The 15,009-nt window shown below is 39.1% G+C and overlaps 3 long non-coding RNA genes across 6 annotated transcripts; 1 reads left to right on the forward strand and 2 right to left on the reverse strand.

Moving 5' to 3' along the window:
* The first annotated feature begins 356 nt into the window (after positions 1-356).
* LOC143118963 (uncharacterized) lies at positions 357-5,235 on the forward strand. 4 transcript variants are annotated; one of them, XR_012986234.1, is made up of 9 exons: positions 357-460; positions 1,217-1,321; positions 1,427-1,493; positions 3,719-3,812; positions 4,002-4,085; positions 4,200-4,289; positions 4,387-4,479; positions 4,611-4,687; positions 4,814-5,235. It is a non-coding gene; the product is annotated as an uncharacterized LOC143118963 (long non-coding RNA). The 4 variants fall into 4 exon arrangements; XR_012986233.1 differs by having other exon boundaries at positions 1,217-1,493; positions 4,808-5,235; XR_012986231.1 differs by having other exon boundaries at positions 1,217-1,493.
* A 4,522-nt stretch (positions 5,236-9,757) lies between these two features.
* On the reverse strand, positions 9,758-10,600 carry LOC143118340 (uncharacterized). Its single transcript, XR_012986115.1, has 3 exons — positions 10,546-10,600; positions 10,333-10,425; positions 9,758-9,777 (listed from the first exon to the last, which is right to left on the reverse strand). It is a non-coding gene; the product is annotated as an uncharacterized LOC143118340 (long non-coding RNA).
* Positions 10,601-10,711: 111 nt separating this feature from the next.
* LOC143118341 (uncharacterized) lies at positions 10,712-12,885 on the reverse strand. Its single transcript, XR_012986116.1, has 3 exons — positions 12,795-12,885; positions 12,209-12,421; positions 10,712-10,863 (listed from the first exon to the last, which is right to left on the reverse strand). It is a non-coding gene; the product is annotated as an uncharacterized LOC143118341 (long non-coding RNA).
* Positions 12,886-15,009: the final 2,124 nt, after the last annotated feature.

Below are 15,009 nucleotides of genomic sequence, written 5' to 3' on the forward strand. Positions count from 1 at the left end.
TGTGTGGAATCTTGTGTCAGATAAGGTCTGATCTTCCTAATGTTGTAAAGCATAAACCGGCATGATTTTGCAATAGAAGCTATATGCTCAGAGAAGTTAAGTCGGTCATCAATTACAACGCCCAAGTTTCGTGCCGATCTAGTTGGGGTCAGTGAAGTTGAGTCAAGCTGGATGTTAATCTGTTGGGGACATATACCCAAGTTTCTTTCATTCGGAGATTTATGCTCATTATTTTACAAATTTGAGCAAGGATATAAAATATTAAGACTACTTTTTCATTGCTATTGATATTTTGGCGCAATTTTGTGCATCGCGTCACTGTGTGCGACGATCCCAGGGCGACGCTCGATAAAGGAAACAGCCCCAGTGTGATAGGCTGGTTGCTGTCATGTGACACACGCCACCACAAGAAAGCGGAAACGCATCGTAGAGCGAGAGCTGGCTGGCTATGTGGGGTAAGGTAAGTTAAACTACGTTAATTTAGTAAATAATAATAATAATGGTGTTGTTTTTTGTTGTTTCGAACAAAATATAGGTATACTTATCATGACCAAAAACCCTTCATGCTGTGAAACAACTAGAATCACGCGAAATTAGTGCAATTTCTTAGTGAATGTCTTATAATGGTAAAAGACGTGGACAAATGCGTGATAATTAGCCAAATAAATAATTGTTATGGTTATTTGGTTAAATTATCGAAATGAGTGCGATGGTGATTGAGATGGTGTTTGACATTAAATTATAAGCAGGTCAGTTTCACGTAATAAGCTATTTGTTTCTTTGGGTCTGGGTAATTCATGTGACAAAAAATTCTGTTATGCTACTACGGTTTTTCTGAAAAACAAAGCAACATTTCTATCTCCAAAATAATGCATTTCTGAGTGTACTACGTAGTGCATGCAGCTTTTAATGTCCAAAGTAGCCTATACTGATTTTCCTGCATAAGAACTACAAATACTCCTTCAAAACTACAGTGTTGACACTTGAAGTTGTGGAGTTATATTTTAGTAGCCTATTCTATAATAGAATAAATACCCACATCAGTTTTACCCTTGTCTCACCTGTATACAAGGGTACAAGGTGTATGAATTGCAGTAGTGATCAAATGAAAAAGGAAAGAAAGGTGTCCTGATGTGTTGTTTAGGGATGGTGCTGCAATGTTTTCTCGACATATCTTTATGTCTTTTTTTTCTCCCCTCTACTTATGTTTTCACAGATCCTTGCTCCTGATATCCTGATGTATGGGTTGCATTTCATTAAATTACACCAACAAAACACTCACAGAAAGGAGAGTGGTGTCAAACTACAAGACAGCCAGTATGTAAGCAAGGCCTTGTTTGTCCTTGTTTGGCTACTCATTTGTCAACTTCCTGAAGAGGCTGAAGCATGCTGGCCTTGACACCTCAGTCCTTGCTTCCATTAACAGCTGTGTTATGGAGTGCATCCTCACATCATGGTCTACTGCAGCGGTGGATACAGAGGACAATTGGCAGGTATTTTACATCACTTTTACATTACTTTTACTGTGATTTTGCTAGATATGGTTGTCGCTGTGCTAAATATAGGCCCATATTGTAGATTTAGATTGTTTCTACAGATTGTAGAAAGTAGATTGAACTGATACATTTAGGCCTACACTGTTAAGGGACAGCTGAATTGACCACCTAAACCATATATTTTCTGAAAGCCTATAGCCTCTAGATGTCAATTAATATACATTAAGACATGTCCCACCTTCCTACTGACTTTGGTGCATCATAAGGCGTACATAGGCCCATATTGTAGATCGAGAAACGCATTGTACAGCTGATATATTTAGGCCTACACTGTTAAGGGACAGCTGAATTGACCACCTAAACCATATATTTTCTGAAAGCCTATAGCCTCTAGATGTCAATTAATTAAGACATGTCCTACCTTCCTACTGACTTTGACATATCAAAACTCCACCTCTGAAATGGGAGTGGTCAACTTTTTTTATGTTTTTCCTTCACAGTTTTTTTTTGTGGGTGTCTCAGATATCCCACCTTTGGAACAGTTGTCAGGGGCCTCAAGGCGGTGCCGTGCGTTTTGGTCCCATCCCTCTAGCACCTAGCTTTACCGCGCCAGCAGAGGGAAACCTTGTATGTTTCGAACCGTTTATCTCCTTCCGGGAATAATCCACCGACTCCAAACTGAGCCTGGCTTGTTTGTGATGTCCCGTTGTTCAACATATTCTGATTTCATACTGATCGGATCAACATAAGTGTGCTTTTTGGCTAAAAATTGAAAAATGGCTAAATGTTAAAGCAACACCAAAGAGTTTTTTGTACCTTAAAATAGTGTTTCCAAAATCGTTTCAGTGGTTCATCAACTCGTAACAGGGTGAACGGCACTTTCTGCATCCGCTTCGAGGCCCTCTATCGGCTATAACCGCACTATGTAAGTTTGCCGGATCGGGTAGCGGATATGTAGTTCGATGGAATGAGACATGAGAAACTACAAATTTGACTTGCATCTGATGTCGCAATACATCGTACTTTCATAAAATCATGCAACATATTCTACCTTGTCTGTGGACATTGTTATTTGCAAAGCTGGTGCTGGATAAACAAATAGTGCGTGCGACAGAGGAAAAGTTCTTTGGTGTTGCTTTAAATTGCCAAAAAAGTAGGCACAATGCTTTGCGTTACAGCTAGAGGGATGAAACTTTGCACGCTCTATGTGGGTCATGTGCAGAAGGTCTGACTTGAATTTCAGCCTCGTAGCTCCATGCTACCACCCAAAACTCCACCTCTGAAGTGGGAGTGGTCAACTTTTTTTAAGTTTTTCCTTCACTGTTTTTTTTGTGGGTGTCTCAGATATCCCACCTTTGGAACAGTTGTCAGGGGCCTCAAGGCGGTGCCGTGCGTCTTGGTCCCATCCCTCTAGCACCTAGCGTTACCGCGGCAGAAGAGGGAAACCTTGTATGTTTCGAACCGTTTATCTCCTTCCGGGAATAATCCACCGACTCCAAACTGAGCCTGGCTTGTTTGTAATGTCCCGTTGTTCAACATATTCTGATTTCATACTGATCAGACCAACATAAGTGAGTTTTTTGGCTAAAAATGTAAAAATGGCTAAACGTTAGCAATTCCACTGCTTTGTTATTTTGCCACCATATGTACCCTAGCAACACCCAAGCAACCACCTTAATTACCCTAGCAACACCCTAGCAACCATCTTAATTACCCTAGCAACCACTTGTATAATGTCAAGCTAGCAACCACCATAGCAACCAACATGCTTACCCTAACAACCACCATAGCAACCATGTTATTTTGCATAGCAACCACCATATCTACCTTAGCAACACCATAGCAACCATTCAATTTACCCTAGCAACAACCACAATATGACCATAGTAACCACATGACATGTCCTAATGTATGTTAAATCACACCTACAACTGACCAGCTTTCAGAAAATATATGGTTTGCATGGCTGAAACTGCTTTGCCTGGAGCTCAAAACTTATCATATGTGTACCTCGTTCGCCAATATACAAAATAGTGCCATGTATAGAGTTATGAACACTGATCATATGATATGCAAAAGTCTGCAGGAAAGTAGGTCAGGCTTTCAGAATACAGTGGGACATGTCTCAATTCATGCTAATATTGGGTGCAGTGAAGAAAGAAAGGGAGGGAGGCTGCTTTTAAAAGAGAGGGAAAGTATAATATTTTTAATATTGTTTTCAGATGAAGAATTGGTGCGGTGGTGAGGCTGGAGCACCCCTGGCTTTTGCCGTATGGGTTGACTTCAGCAGTGAGTCACCCACCGTTAATTTCACAGGTATATGTAATATGTTTTTATTCAACAACATTTCAATGATGAGATCTATCGAAGATGACATTCAATGGAAGAACAATTATTTTAGTATGGTCACAATCTGGCCCTGAGTTTTGATAAAAATGATATTGACATGGCAACACAAACCGAATTGATAATGGATTTTAAGGTTTTTTTTTACGGTTCATTTAGGGCCAAAGTATCTTGAGGCCTTTTGGACCAATGACAGGAAGGCTGAGCTGCTAAACATGTACACTAATAGGGGTGTGTCAAGTGGTATGTATAAATGAAAGTGGTGTTAAGGTTTGTTTCTGTGTCAATCCTTTCTTGAAGTTCAGAAAAGGAACCTTAACATTTGTTTTTAATGACACTGAGCGTACTGTCTTACAGATGCTTTGGGGGGTGAGAGGCCATACGTTGACCCTGATATCAGTGGCACACATTGCCGGATGGCAATTGGCCGTCTGATAAAAGAACATGGTATGACTGGCATTGTATGTTTTCAATTTCCTTATTTAAAGATCAAAATGATGCAGACTACTGAATCTGATTACACTTTAACACCCTTCTATCTCAGCACTGAGTCAGGGTTTGTCTCTGTCTGAATATCTGCCACAACACAGGCCGCCTTGGTGGCCTGAGGAATTGCCCTTTGCCTCAGTCAGTGACGGTATGTTAATATTGACCAACTATTACTGTTTCAACTGCATGCACACAGCTGTTGCAACATGATTTGACTTTTCATAAGAGTATATGATAAAACCAGTAATGATGCATTGTTTGCCATTTTTTATGGAAAAGGTGAAGGGCGTAAAGCTTTCACTGCTGAAAAGCTGAGGCAGGTGGTACGCTCATACAATGCGTATTACAATCTCCAGGTATATATACAAATGCATGAACCTGTCTAAAACCTTTTGCATACCAGTGTGTTTTACAGACTAAAACAGATTTGTACACACATATCTAACAATAATGTGCTTTTCCTTTAATCTGTTGAGCTGCAGCAGTCTGTTGAGGCACCACCATCACCCCCATCACCAGCACCAGCAGCAACACCAACAGCAGCACAAACACCACCAGCACCACAAACACCACCAGCAGCAGCGGCAGATCATAAAGAAGGATCACAATGAATACTACATGTCATTTCCTTTAATGTGTCAACATCTTTTGGAAAAGTAAAGCATCTATCATCATAAAGCAATCTCACTTTTCTTTGTTGATAAGCTACGTGTTTTTCATCGTAATTGATTCAATATCCAAGTGTGACAGTTTTGGTGTACCATGAACAGAACAGGACAATTGGAAACAGTTAGCCACCTATGTTACAGAGTCTAAAAACAAGCAGATTAGCACTAGCAGATTTAGAAATAGCTTCTTTCCCAATGCAATAACAATAAAGGAATTCATTCATTTAGTCATTTCAGTTTGTATTACTCTGTATTGTATTATTGTTGTAATCTCACATGTACTATGGCTATCATAATTAAAATTAGATAGATACATAGATAATGTGTCAGTGAAAATACATATATGAGCCAACTGTTCCAGCAAGGAGGAAGATGGGGTATGGATATCGGGCATGCATATCCACTCCTAGGCCTATTCTCCTACACTCCCCCTGTAGTAGCCAGCATTACATTGAAATCTCTCACTTTGGCCTATAGGACACTGACTGGATCTGCTCCTTGTTATTTTAATTCAATGATCAAGATGTACTTCCCCAACCGCCCACTGCTGTCTTCTGATTACCATTTGTTCTGTCGACCACTCATGAACGCTAAATTCAAGACTCTTCCTCAGTGGTTCCATGTGGGTGCAATAAGTTGCACAGTGCTCTTTGTTCCTGTGATAGTTTACAGTGTTTTAAAAGGGGTCTAAAGGCACATTTGTTCAACATGCATAGTCCATTAAACAGTAAGCAACTTGTTATTATATCATTGATTGAATGGGCATTTGTTTATTAGCCTATTGCTTGTCCTTATTACAGTCTGATCAACATATTAATTTATTCCCTGTTCAATTTAAGTGTTATATCGTTTTATATATTTATATGTTGCTTTGAACAGCAAAGATTAGGATAATGAGCCTTCTTATTCTTCAGCCAAGCAGGTAGGCCTACGGGGCGTTGCCTAGCAACAAGGGTCAGAAGTAGCCTACTGTACACGTTTTTCGATATTTTGTGGAATTATACTTCTTTTCATTGAATGCCAATGAGTCATGTACTAACTTGCTTTAACTATTTCTCTACATATTATACCCAGCAAAAGTCGTCTGTGCCAGTGTTTTGCATCCTAACAATAATTTGTTAATGTTTTAATACAAAGCCGTTTTAATGAACTACAAATTCGGCGCCATTGTTATAAAGCAGCGTTGAAATGAACGCTACACGTCATGGGGCATGTAGTCTAATTACAGAAATAGCTATAATTTCAAAATTACAAAAATATTTGTATATATAACATGAGAAACATGCTTGAATTATTAAGATGTATCACCTGCTTGACTATAAAGTCAAAAGCTTGCAACATTTGTAATATTTTTAAATACATGTTATTTTCCCATTTTTGCACATGAGGTAGCCTACATATATCATTGCATATATCAGATAAAAGCACAATATAGATGTTATGAGGTGCTTGGTTTGATCCATGAACTTGTGTGCATCCAAAATCTCTTATTGCAAAATCCTTAGAGAAGCTGATTAAAGCTGAGCTCCTAATCAAGGTGCAACCTCTCTTGGATCCTTCCCAGTTTGCCTATAGGGCCAAGAGGGGGGTGCAGGATGCTACCATCACTCTACTAAGTCTTCTCTATAAACACCTGGAGGAAAGTGGGAATCATGCAAGGTTGCTCTTTGTAGATTTCTCCTCGGCATTTAACACCATCCAACCCCACCTACTGATTGAGAAACTACTGAACAACTTTAGCCTTGACCCAAGCCTGATTGGTTGGCTACTTGATTTCCTCAGCAGAGTTCAGAGAGTGAGGGTAAATAAAGTGCTGTCCAGTGGCCTAACATCATCCACAGGCTCACCTCAGGGGTGTGTTCTCTCCCCCCTGTTGTACATACTGTACAACAATGACTGCCGCAGCCAGTATGACAACAGGCACATTCTAAAATTTGCAGATGACTCTGTAATTGTCAGTGTCCTGAATTCCCATGAGAATGAGCATGGCCCTGTTATCAATGAATTTGTGTCATGGTGTGAAGATGCTTTTTTGCATCTGAACATCAGTAAAACCAAGGACATGTCCATAGATTTCAGACGCCTTCCCCCTGTTCCAAAGCACAGTGTCATCAACGATCAAGATGTTGAAATTGTATCATCTTACAAGTACCTAGGCACCTTGATTGATGACCGGCTTAAGTTCGACCTGAACACCACCTCGGTGTGCAAGAGAGGGCTACAAAGACTCTCTGCACTTAGGAAACTGGCTAAGTTTCAGGTGGACAAAACATTGATGGCATTGTTTTACAAAGCTTTTATTGAGTCAATCCTCATTCTCCATTATCTGCTGGTATGGAAATGTCACCATCAGAGACAAAAATGCACTTTTCAAGATAGTTAATGTGGCCAGTAAGATAGTGGGAGTGAAGTTTGTTAGTCTCACCGAATATTTTAATAAGCAGGTGTTCAACAAAGCGATACAAATATATCAAGACACAAGCCATCCCCTGTATTCTGAATACGTGCTGCTGCCACCTGGCTTGCGTCTGTTGGCATCCTATTGCTTTTAAACAGAGGTGCAAAAATTCCTTCATCCCCTTTTCTATTCAAGTACTGAATGTACACAACAGGAAAAGATAGATTTGTCCATTTAGTGACCCCCCCCCCCCCCATATTCATTCACTTCCTCCTCTTATATCTAACTTATTTAATTAAGTTTTATCTTGGTTTTACTGACTTTTTAGGCATTGTCAGACCTATTTATGTCGTGTGGTATGTGATCCTGTCTGCAATCAAATTGCCCATTTGGGACAAAGAAATAAACTGAACTTGAAAACTGTCAAAAAATGCAGCCGAATAGCTGTGTGGATGGTACTTTGCAGGGCTGTCGCGTAGGTCAAAACTGACCAGCAGAACTGACCATGTCATGCAAATTATGTTTATTTCATATCAAAACACTTGCATCAGATAAAAGCACAATATAGATGTTATGAGGTGCTTGGTGTACTCAAGTAAATGTACTCCGTTACTGTCTGGCTCTGACTGCGCTGTAGTAGAATTTGCTATATGCACATGATGGGAATGCTCTATGTGTCTCTGCTGTCTTTGAAATGGCAGGTTATCTTTTGTGTGTATTCCTGTTTTGCTTTACTGATGCTAGGGGAAAGTTTGGCTCTCGTTGTTCTCAGATCAGTTTCATCCTTGGCTCTGAAGGCGTTCTCGGCAGCCTATGGACATCTCCTGTCATGTCTTCCAGTTAGCCGGGTCTTTGTGTGTGTCACATCATCGATGCACTTACTGATGTAAGAAGTAACAGGAGCTCCCATGCCACAAGGCACCTGGACCCTCTAGACCACAGTCAAAAACAACAGCAAGTATACTACAATAGCAACAATGACTTAAAACAAATATCAAAAGCAGTAATTACTCTGTGGCACTTTTAAATGTTTAGTGAATGAAAGTTCTTCTGCCAGTTTGTCCTAACAACTGCAATACAAGAAGTAGTGGGAGACAAGCTAACAACACACAACACGGTGATTCTTTGTTGAGAAAACAGGGTGGTAAAACATGTGTGATACTTCCTATTCAATATGGCAACTGTTTGAATGGGAGCAGGAGGTAGTAAGGACCTAGTACTTCAGAGTAATATTGACTTCATAGATCATAACCTGGTACAGTATCCAGTAATAATTTGAATAATGGACAATAGTTGGAAAGGCATGTGCATCATTTACACAATGGTCAAAGCTTTACATGTGTCTGGTGTTGCGGGATAACTAATGTCATCAAGGCAAAATATGGGTTGATTTGTCAATATTTTATAATGTTAACTTTACCAGGTGTGGATCTAGTTTGAGATGCAATAAAGTGTGTTCAAATCTCTTTGTGCCAACACCCCTCCCCTGCAAACAATTCAGCTTTAACAATATCATGCTATGATAGGTTCAAGGATGAAGGTTCAACATTTTGATGTTATTTCAGTAGTAGTCTTTATTAACTTATATTATATAAAAAAATACAAAAGAACAACACTCAGCTAAAACATTTGTTGACTGTTGAGTGAGTGAGTGAGTGAGTGAGTGAGTGTGTGTGTGTGTGTGTGTAGATCTTTATCTTGCAGGCTCCCAGGTTGGCAGACAGGTTTTCCCGCTGAGAAAAAAGGGGGAAGATGGTTAGTGAAAAAGACTGTAACCTGTATTCCAGTTTGATTAGATATTCTAGTGGAGGGATGTTTAGATTAACCAATGTCATAATAGTGTTACAACTAATAAAATATCTGAATACTCCACAGTATGGAAATAAAAAAAACTGGGCCCTGACATTCTGAATTGACAAAAGTTACATTATCAACATCTCAGGTTAGTACATTTACAAGTTCAGAGTGCAAATGAATAAAAAATAGTTTATAGCTCACACTCACCCCAGACAACACTCTACTACCAATTGCCATAAAACCCTACTGTTCATACTTGAATTTCCCCTTGGGCCTACTGTTCATACTTGAATTTCCCCTTGGGGATCAATAAAGTATCTTTCTATCCATCTAAAACATCAGGTACACAGGAGTGTTACAATATAAACTGATTTACGGTATATATGTTTACATGTAGCCTGCAGTACCGGTATATAACTAAATTATAGCATAGACTATAATAACTAAATCTGGTACATTTACATGTCCTACAGTATATGTATGGCTGCTGGAACAACGTAATTTCCCTTTGTGTAATTGTGAGTATCTGGTGTAAAAGATAACCAACTCACCACATTTTGGAGATTAAGATCTCCATCTTCCCCTGTGGCAGGCAAACAAAGACATAGAAAAATAGTGTCTTGCTTAAAATATAACATTGCACTCAACTTAACATTCAAATTTTAACACTTCACATCAGTGACTATCAGCGTTTTGTAGACACGTAACACTTTTTATGATGTTCAGTTAATATCTCCTCATGGTCCACTCACTTTACATTCCCTATACGAGCTATAAAACATCCTGGTCAATTTACACAGTCCCATAAACTGGAACATAGAGTAACTGCAGACAAACATTCTGGGGTTGGTAGCATCTCTAACAATACTAAAACATGCCGTGAATATTTTTCAGAGAATACTTTATATTATATTTATATATAATATAGGGGTGAGTTATCTCTGGCGTGTCTTGTTCGGGATTTTGAACATAAACACAAAGATGAACAAACGCATTATCTGGTACGATTACTGATACTGACAGTTACTGATCACTGATTTCAATTATTCCGCAGTGCCATTATACATTTTTAAAAGTGATCAAAAAGTACTGTTACATCATCCATTGTTTTATTTGCAATTTTGTGTATGGAAATAACCTTTGTCTTTCTCTTTTTTAGTACTCTTCTGTACTGCTGCTTGTACATAGGGCTGTTGTGGGGGCACTCGTTCTTCACTTCCTTTTCTAGAAACTGTTTGACATAAGCAAATAGTAGTATGTTAATCAAAATGTTAACATACATACAGAACACAAATAACAAGCATATCATATAATTCATCATACAGTGTACAGATTAGGGCCTGTATCTTACATTCTCCGCAACTGACTTTCTTCCCTAACGCAATTACCATTGCTAATCTACACTTTTCTGTACATTTTGTTATTTGATGTCATCTAATTTTCAGTGTCCCACATTTTTTCAGAATTGGGGTTGTATAGAGACGTTATAATGTATAGAAAATGTGGAATCACCTTTAACCATTAAGGTGAAAATGTCCTTAATGTTATTGAGGCATTTACTTTCCCCCCCACTTAACCTCAGGCCCTGAGGGAGAAGCATTTGTGGGTTTCTCTTTGGGTATTCAAGAAGGAGGACGGGACTCCAGCCCACAGCATTGAGCTTCTCAATCTTTACATCAAATTTCTTAGCAGACGTTTTTGTTCGATATATAACTCATTTTATATTTTGTCTGAGGACCAAACAAGACACACAAGAGATAACTCAACCTTACCACCAGTATTCATTTTTAAAAAATACATGCAATGCTTGGTTATTGTTAGTGGTGTACTACCAACCACAATGTTAATGTCCGGTAGACTCCGCGGTTTGTGGTGCATGGGCTGCGTAAAAATACCAGAGTCTTTTTCAGCGCCTAGAATGACAGGAGAGCTAGCCGACCATGAGAAAATATTAGCTGAACATTATAAAAGTGTTTTGTCTTTACAAATCGCTCATCATCGCTGATACAACCTTTAACCTAACATTAGTACTATGGTAATGTAACCAGGGCCTGTGCTAGCCATTTGGGTGCCCAAAGCACAAATGCATGGTGCCACTCTGGTGCCCCCACTATTTTGGATAACGTCGCTCTGTCAGTAGCCTGGCTGCCTGCCCCTACTAAAGCAGTAGGCTACCTTTAAACATAATTGTTGCTGAGAGGAATCCCAGCCTACGAATTCAATAACAAAATAAATCATGCATAATTAAAAATTACCTTGATTTAGGCTACTTGGGTATGGCATAAGGCTTGGCTACACACAGTAAGGTTAATGTGCAAAAAATGAATGAAGTGGCTATTGGCTCGCAAATAAACAGCGGATGGAAAACCTGACACAGTTTGAACTAAATTTAAACTGAACATTGAAGCATAAAATACCAATCATATTTGATATTGGCCATGAGTTCCAACATTGAGCAATATAATCAAACAATCCAAAAGTTAATTAGGCTTAAATCCAAACTAGACCGAGAATCTTCTGCTTTTGATACCATGCCACTCCAAATGTGTCTCACCATAAAACGCAGGAAAAAATACCTTAGGCCTGTTGTCCATGAAGGCATGCCTGGCAAATTGATATTTTATGAAGATGTAACTGGTTGCTTTGCTTTCATTAATGGTTTAGCTAGTCAAGTTTGCAAGGAAGAGACATAACGTGTGAACAGGCCACAATATCCAGTAGGGACGCGCTCACACAGATGCGGTAGCGGGCAGGAGAACTGTTAGCACAGGCTTTACATAAAATTATTCAACAGAAGCCTTATAAGAAATAAATGCCTGCCTCGAATAAAGGCCTGTGGTTTGCACAACCTAAGTAGCCTAAATAAAAGACCCGCCACAATTTGAGGATTTGCGGCATGATGATTTTCTACGAGCTATATTTTTTTGGTGCCCCCCAGGCACTTGGTGCCCCACGCGCAGTGCATGTTCTGCTTGTGCGGAGCACCGACACTGAATGTAGCACAAATGACTTACCAGAATAATAGCATCATCCATCAGATGGGAGGTCAGTTGATTCTTTTTGGTATTGGCCTCCCAGGTTTCCTTTTTTTCATTGAAGCTTTCTAGTTGTTTTTTTTGCCTCAGCTTCTGTGGCTGTGGTGCCGTGCATACTGGGCATATTTTGCACCCATTAAAAATGGATGCAAGACATGCAGGGCATTTTTTTTTTAACCCTCCCATGACAGGCTGCAAAAAATCAACAAGAAAAGCATACCGGTAATTAGAATTGCTATTGTTTAAAAATACAAATTCCTCAGTTGTTTAGAGAGATTGAACCATTAAACAACATGTTCAGTCTTTCAACTCAGTTGTAATAAAGGCAATCCTGTAATAAACAAGATTTCATCTATTTCAAGACTGATATTTGGGACCAACTCAGGGTATCTAGTATAACACTATGCGATTTGCTGTTCCTACATTAAACGTGGATTGATGATTCGGTGTTCCCCCAATGCCAATTGGATATTTAACAGAATCCGATGCTCTTCAGGTTAACAATAATAAAGTAACAATTTAGTGTCTTTCAAATTTGTGAAAATAAAAATCTTGGAATACTTACTATATGAGAATAAAAAAGGTTGAGTGTGTGTGTCTGTGTGTGTGTGTGAGAGAGAGAGAGAGAGACAAGCATGTATCTCGTAAATTATCTGTAACAAAGTCAAAAAACATTATTAGAATGATATTTTATCTCTACATTATTAGCAAAAATGATAGATATGATATGATTACTAGTTACATGTTCTACAAGAATAGAATCTCCTTGACTCTAATCGCCTGACCATCAAATTGCTCAGTAACCATTCATGTTATATTCTACACAAGAATGATTGAAGCACATGCGTACATTGCATACACATAAGATATCATATCCACTTGGCGCCTACTACTACTACTACTTTTGCATACCCCCCCAAAAAAAACAACCCCTGCTGATCTGCACCATCTATCTATCATAATATATAAAGCAACAATCGTCTGTGTGTCTGTGGCTCGCTGGGTACTTGTATAAACTTAGCCTTGCCAGACTTATAAACGCTTTAACTTCAAGTAGTAGCATGAACTATACAGGATGAAACCATTTGGCTTAGCTAGCTGCTAATGTGGCATCCAAAAGCCCATGTCTGGTTGCCCAGTTGGCAAGTAGCTGCTACTTCAGAAAGTTAATGTTGAGCCCTGAACACAACATTTTGCTGGCGCAGAAATTAGGTGGAAGCGTGTTACACATATATGCAAATTGTGCCACATAGCTGGCGATGCCAAAAGTACACGTCCAAATCAATGTAAATAAACCAACAGCAGAGTTCCGAATTAGCTAATCTATCTAGCTAGCAGAGGCTCTGGCTAAGTACGTTGCATTTTATTTTGATGCAACAAAGAATTGTATTATGTCAGTCTCTTTCAAATACAGCTCTTACAGTGGAGTTCGAAATAAACAAATAGGAGGACATAATTGTTTTGGCCAAAACTCAATTTTAGACATGTTAAATGCCTATGCATTTCTCTTGCTTATTAGACCCTTGTACTTACCGCTCGGAATCTCGCCCAGGCAATGGTTTCTGGGATCGTCGCACACAGTGACGCGATGCACAAAATTGCGCCAAAATATCAATAGCAATGAAAAAGTACAGTCTTAATATTTTATATCCTTGCTCAAATTTGTAAAATAATGAGCATAAATCTCCGAATGAAAGAAACTTGGGTATATGTAGCCATTACATTTAAACACATCACTTCCCAGAATGCATCTCTTTGCCAAAGAACTTTATTTCCACCTTAAGCAATATAAACATTTCTGCAGTAGTGTATTACATTTATAACAACTTCATAATCAGTATTGAGACGAAAGAACTAGTGCTATCAGTAAGCTATTCTTTTTAAGTTGACATTCTCTGGGGATACGCTTCTGACATGGGCTTTGTTTACCTAGCAACGGTTACTATGCCTCGCTGAAATGAGAAGTGAGAACGTTTTTATGAAATATCTCACTTAAATGAGGGCATAATTTAAGCCAACGGCAAATATGCAGTCCTGAAACGACTGTAATTATTCAATATCCATGTATCCCAAAGTTATAAAAGTCAGTTGACCGAAATCTGTACTCAGTTGTTGAAACGGGGGATCCGTGTGTGGGCCACGGAATATATTGTCATTAACTTGCATTGGAACGAAATCCGTGTGTGTTTCACGGAAATGTCAACTTCCGTTGAGCGAAATCTGCACTCAGTTGTTGAAACAGGGATGGAATGCAACGCCTGACAGGCTAACATTACATAAAAATCGAACCGAATGTATCAAAAGTGTGTTTCCCAATAAGATAACAACATCCTTTGAGCGAAATCTGCACTCAGTTGTTAAACGGGGATCCGTGAAATAGCCACGGAATATATTGTCATTAACTTGCATTGGAACGAAATCCGTGTGTGTTTCACGGAAATGTAACTTCCGTTGAGCGAAATCTGCACTCAGTTGTTGAAACAGGGATGGAATGCAACGCCTGACAGGCTAACATTACACAGACACTAAAAAAGGCAATAAAAATCGAACTGAATGTATCAAACGTGTGTTTCCCAATAAGATAACAACGTCCGTTGAGCGAAATCTGCACTCAGTTGTTTAAACGGGGATCCGTGAAATAGCCACGGGATATGAGTGTCATTAACTTGCATTGAATCGAAATCCGTGTGAGTTTCACGGAAATTTCAGTGATTCCGTGGGCCCACCACGGATTTTGAGTTAAGTGTCCGTGGCTATTTCACGGATTCCCGTGAGACCAG

This window comes from Alosa pseudoharengus, unplaced genomic scaffold (assembly GCF_046254945.1).
Source record: "Alosa pseudoharengus isolate Yale_2024_CS ecotype anadromous, Long Island Sound unplaced genomic scaffold, YU_APseudo_1.1 YU_APseudo_1.1_scf_12, whole genome shotgun sequence".
NCBI classification, from domain to species: domain Eukaryota; kingdom Metazoa; phylum Chordata; class Actinopteri; order Clupeiformes; family Clupeidae; genus Alosa; species Alosa pseudoharengus.